This window comes from Phocoena phocoena, chromosome 9 (genome assembly GCF_963924675.1).
Source record: "Phocoena phocoena chromosome 9, mPhoPho1.1, whole genome shotgun sequence".
Taxonomy (NCBI): domain Eukaryota; kingdom Metazoa; phylum Chordata; class Mammalia; order Artiodactyla; family Phocoenidae; genus Phocoena; species Phocoena phocoena.
Genome location: NC_089227.1, coordinates 88322980 through 88332821, shown reverse-complemented (window position 1 = coordinate 88332821; position 9842 = coordinate 88322980). Strand labels below are relative to the sequence as shown.

The 9842-nt window shown below is 43.8% G+C and overlaps 2 pseudogenes; one reads left to right on the top strand and one right to left on the bottom strand.

Moving 5' to 3' along the window:
- Positions 1-1538: 1538 nt before the first annotated feature.
- LOC136127948 (protein S100-A10 pseudogene) lies at positions 1539-1842 on the top strand (annotated as a pseudogene).
- Positions 1843-5223: 3381 nt separating this feature from the next.
- Positions 5224-5788, bottom strand: LOC136128575 (BET1 homolog; annotated as a pseudogene).
- Positions 5789-9842: the final 4054 nt, after the last annotated feature.

Sequence of the window (9842 nt, the reverse complement as noted above, 5' to 3'; positions counted from 1 at the left end):
CAGGCAACGAAAGCCAAAACAGACATCAAACTAAAAGCCTTCTGCACAGCAAAGGAAACACTCAACAGGGTAAAAATGCACCCCAGAGAATGGGAGAAAGTATTTGCAAATCTTATGTCTCATAAGGGGTAATATCCAAAATATGTAAGGAACTCCTACTACCCAACAGCAAAAAAACAAATAACCTTTTTTATAAATGGGCAAAGGACTTGAACCGTTTTGAAAAGAAGACATACAAACGGCCAACAGCTATATGAAAAGGTGCTCAGCACCACTAATCATCAGGGAAATGCAAACCAGGACCACAATGAGATATCACCTCACACCTGTCAGAATGGCCATTATCAAACAAACAAAGTCTGGCAAAGATGTAGAGAAATTGGAACCCTGTGCACTGTTTCTGGGAATGTAAAATGGTGCAATTATTAGGGAAAACAATATGGAGGTTCCTAAAAAAATTAAAAATAGAACTAACATATGATCCAGCAATCCCACTTCTAGGTATTTATCTGAAAGAACTGAAAGCAGGATCTTAAAAAGATGTCTGCACGCATGTTCATGTCAGCATCATGCACAATAGCCAAGAGGTAGAAGCAACCTAAATGTCCACTGACAGATGAGTGAATAAAGAAAATGTGGTGTGTACATACAATGGAGTATCATTCAGTCATAAAAAAAGATGGATAAACCTTGAGGACATTATGCTAAGTGAAACAAACCAGTCACAGAATGAGAAATACTGCATGATTCTACTTATATGAGGTATCTAGAGTAATCAACCTCACAGAAACAGAGAGTAGAGTGGTGGTTGCCAGGGGCTGGGGGAGTTGCCAGAGGGAAATGGGGAATTGCTGTTTAATGGGTACAGAGTTCCAGTCACGGATGAAAACTTTCTAGAAATCCCTGTACAACATTGTGCATATAGTTAATAATACGGTACTGTACACTTATGAATTTGTTGAGGGTAAATCTCATTTTATGTGTGTGTGTGTGTGTGTGTGTGTGTGTGTTTACCACAATGGAAAAAAAAAAAAAAGAAGAGGCTAAGTGATTTACTCAAAATTCAAAAGCTAATCAATGTGGTCTCATTTTGGTTTTTTTCCCATTATTATAGTGTAACTCATGAAACTTTGTGGTCAAATATATTCTTTACTCATTCAATAATTTTTTTTTTTTTTGGCCACACTGCATGGCATGCGGGATCTTAGTTCCCTGAGCAAAGATCAAATCTGCACCCCCTGCAGCAGAAGCATGGTGCCCTAACCACTGGACTGCCAGGGAATTCCCCATTCAAGAAATATTTATTGCAATGTCCACTATGTGCCAAACATTGTTTTAGGTGCTGGAGATATGACCATGAACAAAACAGACATAAATGCTGACCCTTGTTGAATTTTAATTCTAGTGCTGGGAGGATTAAAAAAAAAAAAGACAAACGTGTTTATAGTATATTAGAAGGTGATAAACTAAGCCCGCATCCCATCTAGCCAAGTGACCCCTCCACACCTTGCGCTAAGGTTTCAAGAGACCTCACCGAAATGCCATGTCAAATGGAACATGCCATGGAAACCATGATGTTCACGTTTCACAAATCTGCTGGGGATAAAGTCTACTTTACAAAGGAGGACCTGAGGATACTCATGGAAAAGGAGTTCCCTGGATTTTTGGAAAATCAAAATATTGAAGGATCTGGACCCATAGTAAGATGGTTAAGTGGGCTTCCAGAGCTTCTTTTTGCTAAATTCTGGGCTCACTATTGCGTGCGATGACTATTTTGTGGTACACATGAAGCAAAAGGGAAAGAAGAAGGCAGCATGGAGCCATTACTCCCACCATGATTAGAGTTCTCCCACTGGGGCACTTAAGGAATCTGTCCCATAGCTTCCCCCTGTATAAGGATTTCATGAGGAGATACGGCCCCTTAGAAAATGTACAAATGTACATGTACAAATAAAATCCAACTCCCATTTGACAAGCAGAGAAAGCAGAGTCAGTTAAAGCCAGATAAGCTTTTTTAAAAAATAAATTTATTTATTTATTTATGGCTGCATTGGGTCTTCGTTGCTGTGCACACGCTTTCTCTAGTTGTGGCGAGCGGGGGTTACTCTTTGTTGCTGTGCATGGGCTTCTCATTGCAGTGGCTTCTCTTGTTGCGGAGCACGGGCTGTAGGCGCGAAGGCTTCAGTAGTTGTGGTTCGCAGGCTCTAGAGCACAGGCTCAGCAGTTGTGGCACACGGGCTTTGTTGCTCCGCGACATGTGAGATCTTCCTGGACCAGGGATCGAACCCGTGTCCCCTGCATTGGCAGGTGGATTCTTAACCACTGCGCCACCGGGGAAGTCTCAGATAAGCTTTTTTTTTTTTTTTGCGGTAGAAAAAGGACATCAGGGTTGTTTCCAGTTTTTGGCGATTAAATAAAGCCGCTATGAGCACTCACGTACAAGTTTTTATGTGAAGATATGTTTTCATTTCTCTGGGACAGATGTCCAAGAACTTGATGACTGGGTCATGTAGTAATTGTGTGTTTAATTTATAAGAAACTGCCTAAAATTTTTTTTGAAGTGTGAATCATATTTTTTTTTTCTTTTGGCCATGCCACGCAGCTTGCAGGATCTTAGTTCTCAGACCAGGGACTGAATCCGTGCCCCCTGCAGTGAAACCGCAGAGTTCTAACCACTGGACCACCAGGGAAGTCCCTGAATCACACATTTTTAACATGTAGTGTGAATATTTCTCTAAGTAATAAAGTAGGCTTTGCAAAAAAGATTTTAAATGACAACATTATATTGCATGGGATGGGTATAGCATAATTTATTTAAGCTTTTCCCTAATGTTGAACATTTTGGTTGTTTCAGATTTCTCTTTCCCTGTAGAAATCATGATTAGACGCCTGCATGTGCAGTTGGTGTGAAGAACAGGCCGGCTGGAACTGTTCTTGCCGTGCCCAGTGATGAGAAGATTCTGAAAGATTGATTTGTGCTAACTTCACTGCACAGGGGCCTGAGGGAGACATCAGAATGCCACCCATTTTGTCGTTCAGTAAGGAATACAACCATCGCACACACAGGGAGTGTGCATGCTACCACTGGCATAAATGACATCCCCTTTGGCTGTGTTGGAAGGCTAACATAATTGTAAACTCCTTTTTAGTTTACCAGGAGAAAGACACCAGAATGCCACAACTCTTCCTGTGATCAAGTGCCAGGGTGATCAGATGGTCCCCTGGTGAGCTTGGAACCAGGAAAAGGGTGGACTACTTCTAATGGCTCCATTTTCGTGGTCTAGTGCCTTCTTCTCATCTTGGGAATGGTCTTGTCATAGAACAGAACTCAGGATATCTGCTGGCCGAGATGCACACGAGGGCTTCAGTGGGCTCTCTCTGCCCATGATCACTCTCTTGATTTCTGCATGTCTGTGTGCAAAACCTCTTCTGATGGACACAATATTTATTTTGTGAATTGATGCCCTCAATCAAGTCCTGTGAGCCGGTAGCTTTTCTCTCTCCTTCCATTGACTGTGTCTTTGGTTTTTGATCCATTTTGGGTGGATTCTGCCATTCAACACTCAGTGGGAAGTGCAGTTTCCTCATTCCTAAGTTCTTGGAGGATACTTTACTGTAGCCTCTGAGTACTTCCAGCTTCTACTATTATAAATAACTTTCATTATTACAAATAACTTGCGCTCTTACAAACAACCCATTCTACATGCATCTTGTCTTTTTAAAATTATTTCTTTAAGGGAAATTTTAGAAGCGTAGTCATTGGGTTCAAGAGTATGAACATTTTTTTTGTTGGTGGCAGTGATCATTTATAATGCCATCCCTAGAAAAGTATAATAGCTCATTCTGGAGCTCTGTGAGAACGCCCACTTCATCTTATGTTTATCAATACTGGTCAGTAGATGTTTTAATGCAAATTTGGTAAGTGAAAAGGGCATCTGTTCTAATTTGTATGTCATCGATTTTCAATGGGCTGAGAGCTAACGTGTAAACAGCCTGCCCCCTAAGGCAAGGCCAAGGGTTATCAGCAGGGTTGGGCCACTTCCAGTTTTCAGAAGTGCTCAGAACTTTGTGTGGCACTGACCACAGTAAGAAAAGATTCCTCTGCTGAAGGCAATGGCGATGGAAGCTCTGTACTGAGCATGTAACTTGGAGTGCCAGGCAGTACAGACAGGTGGGCTTCATTCATTCATTAATTCAACAAACAGCTCTTGAGTACCTCCTTTCAAGGGGCTATACTAGGAATTGGAGGATCAGCCAGACACACTCTCTGCTCTCAGGAGTTTATAATCAAGGAGATGAGACAGACAGATAGTTACAAAGCAATGTGATAAGCACAAACAGGGTGCTAAGCCATAGGAACAGAGGGAGGGAAACACCAAGTGCAACCTGAGGGGTAAGGCCAGGGATGACTAGGTTGAGTCTTTTTTTTTTTTTACTTTTCTTGAACATTCTATTTCCATTCAGAGCTTAGCAATTACTTTAGCTTCACATTATTCTGTCATAAATGATAACCAAATGGCCTAAGTAGCTAAAATCATAGAACTATTATAAGCCAAGTCAATGGTATATATATAAAGTTAATATAACATGACAACTATACGGGTACACATTTGTTTTGAACCTTACTAGAAATATGCCAAAATAACAAGTTTTATTAAAGAATGAGGTCCTTGGGCAGAGGCGGAAGAAGAGTCATATCATCAAAAATTATTAGGAAAACTGTAGGTAAAAAGATATCAGCCTACAATTTTAACCAAATAGAGGAGGCAAGGAGAGTACATCATCAGGGGCGATGACAGTTCAGGAAAATACATTTACCATCCATCACAAACTTTCTCACCATCTCAAGAGCTCAGCGCAAGGCTCTCCAGGCATTGTTATTTCCCCACTAAGTTTCTTTATGTGGAACATAAACCTACATTTATGGTAACAACAGGATATTACACTGCTGTTTAACCTGACAGCAAAAAACAGGAAAAAAACTTATTAGGGCCAGACTGACCTCAGACCATGTCAATACCCCTGAAAATAGGGGCAAGAAAATGAATCATTAAGAAACAGTATCCAAAGAGCACCGTATTATCTAATGTGACTTATAAGACAAGTAAAATTCAGTAATCTTGGATGGAAAAAGCTTTAGGAATGTTTTGATGCTGAATTTTTACTGAAGTGGTACTCCAAGCCGTGAAGTTGGAACAAATTCCAAACTCACAGGTGGTTGCATCACCTCGGTTTCATAATCCAGTAAAGGACAGAAAAGGACACACAATGAAAACGGCGGCTTTGTTTGGCTCCCTCTGGATAAAATCTTCAGTTTTCCCATGGTTTGACCTAGAAATCCAGGTGTAGAATCAAACTGTGGATCCATTTCAGCTAATAATTTATTCTGATGTTTAACTTCATGGCCTATTTCAATGGAAAGAGATTTTATAGCAGTTACTTTGTTTCTCAGACTTTCTTGCTTTTTTTTTTTTTGCCGTACGCGGGCCTCTCACTGTTGCGGCCCCTCCCATTGCGGAGCACAGGCTCCGGACACGCCGGCTCAGAGGCCATGACTCACAGGGCCCAGCCGTTCCGCGGCATGTGGGATCTTCCCAGACCGGGACACGAACCCGTGTCCCCTGCATCGGCAGGCGGACTCTCAACCACTGCGCCACCAGGGAAGCCCTCTCAGACTTTCCGTGAGTCTCTCATTTTCTTCTTCACAGGCACTATACCCACTATTAGGGTAGCCATAGTTCCCATAGTTGCCAGGAGGTACTCCTTCACCCAGGCCTGCACGCCTCATCCTGCCAGAGGAGCGGGGGGGAAAAGGCGGGCGGAGGGGTGGGTAGGAAGGGGCCAGGGGCCACCCGGACCGCGTCCTCAGTACCAGGGCCCGGCGAAACACCAACTTCTTCCCCTAAAGCGCCACGACAACAATGTAGTCTCTAGGTTGAGTCTTAAAGGATAGGAGTTCAAGGGAACAATCACAGGCAGAGTCAGGCAAAGGACTGTGTGAAAAGAAATCTCAGAAACTGTGGGTTAAACAAAGGGCAGCCCAGAACATCAAGATCAGAAGTAAGGGCAAGAGGTGAAATTCTAAGGTACCCCAGAACCTTAGAGAGCTCCAGGTGCTCTTATACCTCTGATCTGTTATCTGTGGTACCCAGGGTTAAACTGATTGATCCCTGCCCCAGGCAGAATGCTCCAGCCATTAAAGAGACCCTGCATGGTGAGTCTGAGCTCCAGTACTCTTCAGAAGTGGGGTGTATTCATCCTCATTCAGCCACGTGGCCTGTCTCACAAGTTGACTGATTCAGTGACGCTGCTGTGAGCACTGGTGGACTTGGAATCAGAAACGTCAACTTGAGACCTTGAATAAATCATTTAGTCTCCCTGAATCTCAGTTTTTTGTTTCTAAGATGAGGGGAAAAAGACTTCATAGGGCTGCAAGAGGTTCAAATGAAATAAGGCATGTAAAAGTGTTTTGTAGCTACAAATATTATGGTTATTACTATTACTATGAAGCTTAACATAGTCATTTAGTCATGGAAGCTCTGTTAATTGGCAGCTGATCCCGTCTATCCTCCTCTCAGACACATGTGTTCCTAAGAATCCCCTGGAACTTGGTCCAGCTGCAGATTCCCAGGCACCATCCCAAGCAATTCTGATTGAGTGGGTCTGGGTTGGCCCCGTGAGTTTGTAATTTAACAAGACCTTGAAGTAATTATGATGCAGGTGGTGACACAATCACACGCTGGAGAGACGGGAACTGAGTTCTACTGGGTTGGCCAAAAAGTTCGTTCAGTTAATGAATACGTTGTTCGATAAAGTTTTTGGTGAAAATGAAAAACGTGCCTTTTATTTTTACTTAAAACTGAATGAACTTGTTGGCCAGCCCAATACAGTCGAATGTAGCAGGACTAAAGCCTCCTTCACCATTCCGAACTGAGTCTCCAAAAATGCTTCTGAACGCAACTGGTACAATTAAGTTTGAGACGCCTGTAGGATACCCAAGTGGAAATGTCCCCAGGTATTTGGGTAGCAGCTCAGGAGAAAGGTCTGGGTTGGAGCTAAGATTTGGGAGTCCTCAGTGTACAGGTAACAGATGAAGCCTTCATGAGGGTGGGGTAGGATAGCCGTGCTTCAGGTCCCAGCACTGCTTACTGTTTATGGGTCCCCATTTGTTTTAGCTTCTACCAAAAAGAGTGTGTCTGGATGTCCCATGGTCTCCTCTTCCGGAGTTCTCTCTGCCCACAAATGGCACGATCAGATGCCCAAGTCAGAAACCTGCCAATCACTATCTCTGCTCCTCACTCATCTTAGCTAATTAATCACCAAGTTGAGCTGATTCCACTCCTCCATAATTCTCAAATCCTCCCCCTGCCCCTGCAATCTTCATCCCCACTGCCACCGTCTAGTCTCATCTCTTGCTTGGAGTGCCACAGGCTCCTAGCTGACTTCCATCTTCCTTCCAGCCCTGTTCCCATCCAATCCAGCCTCCACTCTGAAGTCATCCTGCTCCTCCAACCAGCCAGAGCTAGTCCTGAGGGCAGACACCCTGGTCTTGCATATAATTGTGTCCCTGACAGCTAGCGCAGTGCCTGGCATCTAGTAGGTGTTCATTAAATGTTTACCCCTCGTCCCATCCCCATGCTCCGTGCCCTCCCTTCTCTCCCAACTCAAAGCCTCAAGGGCAAAGAGAGATTTTTAGATTGGAAGAAAAGATAACTTGTGGTTCACCTTGTGGGCACCCGCATACTTTTCATTGTATAACGGAACTGCTGCGGGCCCCAATAGCACCTGCTTAAACGAACATCAGTCTACCTGTTACTTTCATAGCAGGCGTCAGAGCATAAACAGTAAAGGCTTAATCAGACACGCTGGAGCTGATGAGTGAGCTGGAGAATCTAGTGCCTTCTCCGGTTACATAAAGACAACTCAGTTAAATGTCTCCAAAATTTTTGAAAGAGAGAGTAAAATGGTAGGAAGGGAAGATGGGGGAAGAGGAATGCTTTGGACAGGAAACCGGTCAGAAGCCCACAGAGCCTACACACTGGAGTGACCCAAGAGTTTACATTCCCTCTGACTGGGCTGTCCTGCTTGAATGTGGTGGGTCCACACTGAATTTGTCCTCATTTATAATTCACTAAATTTTTATTGAGGCTGTACTATAAGCCAGACACTGCTTTAGGCAATGGGGATATAGTAACAAACAATTCAGACAAAAATGTCCGTTCTCATGAAGCATGTATTTTGAGGGGGGAGGGGGACAGACAACAAATAAGAAAAATATCTAGTTTGTTGGATGGTGATAAGTGCTTCGGAGGAAGACAGAGCAGGGCAAGGGGGCTAGGAATTCTGGAGGTATAGAACTGCTATTTTGTACAGGATGATCAGACCTTTCTAAGAAGGTGACATTAGTGCAAACGTGTGCAGCCTCCTTTGTGTGTTTGCTCAAATGAGCTATCCATATGGATATCTGGGAGAAGGCATACCTGGTAGAGGAAAGAGCTCCAACTAAGGCCCAGAGGAACTGCATTTCGTTGATCAGAAAACCAGTCTTAGTTGGTTTTATAGGCTCTGGTCGGAAATTGCCATGGCAGTTGGAGGTGCAAGAGGTGGGAGCTGTGGCTTCAGCTTCAGGCGCCTTTAGGGGAATCTGATTCGCAACTTTCCTGTAGGGGGAGGTTTGGGCATTGGATGCTTGTCAGGATTTCCCAAGTTCACTTTTGAAGATCTGAGATCCCAGTCAAAATAGGATTTGCCCAGGTTCTCAGTTATCACAGAGGCGACTCTTCTTGCCTGCCCTGTGTGGCAAGGCTGTTTGCCTGGGGTAAGCTTACACCTTTGGAGACAGGTAAAGCAGGCAGAGTGGAACAGGTCTCTCTACCTTGTCTTGCCACGGGTTTTGCTTTTTGTTATATTTTCACTTTTCTCTAGTGCAGATCAGAATGCCCTTGGGGCTAAATTTCCATGCAGTAGGATTGGAAGATCTGAGCAGAGTGGCAGTAATGATTCTGAGTAGTATTTTGACAAATACACAAAGCCATACCATTAGAGGGAAGGAGAAGGGAACAAACTTTGCAATTTACTGATGGGCTATTCACTGTGCTAAGTGTTTTCCATACTGATACATTATCTAAATACATTTTCATTATTACTCTGGAAGGTAGGTGGAAAGTGAGGCTCAAAGATATTGACTATTTCCCTGCTTACAAAAGTATATGCACTTTATAAAAATGTCAAAAAACCATAAAAAATAGGAAGTGAAAGTCCCTCAGAGTCTCACCTCTTAGAGGAAACAGCTACAGGTGGTTAGTGTTCAATCTTCCTGAATTTTAAAAATGTACACACAAGCACATACGCATACCTTTTTTTTGCCCCCCAAGAAACTGGGACCATATTATACATATTGTTCTGAAACTTGCCTTTTTTTCTCAGAACAGTGTGCCTTGGTTATCGTGCTGTGTTAATAAATCTTATTAATGAAAGCAGGCTTTTTGGGGACGTAGAGCTCTCTGATAACACAACACCTGGTTGTGTGACTTCACACAAGTCACTTTGCCTCTTAGGACTACAGTTTCCCCCATTTGTAAAACGAGGGCAGGCAGATCACAGAGGATTCCGCGAGGTAATGCCAACGAGCAGGTCACCTCAGCCCCTCGCCCGCCTCGTGACGATCTGGGATAATCTCCAAGGTCCAGCCCTACTTGACTTGGACGGCAGCCGCCACTTTCAATAACTCAGATGACAAAGCCGCTGCCAGCGCTGCCAGAAAACCCCGGCGGGCAGTGCTTCTTTCATTCGCTCTTGGAGCTGGGTGATGGTGTCGCGGGGCGGGGCCGGGGCGGGTCCAC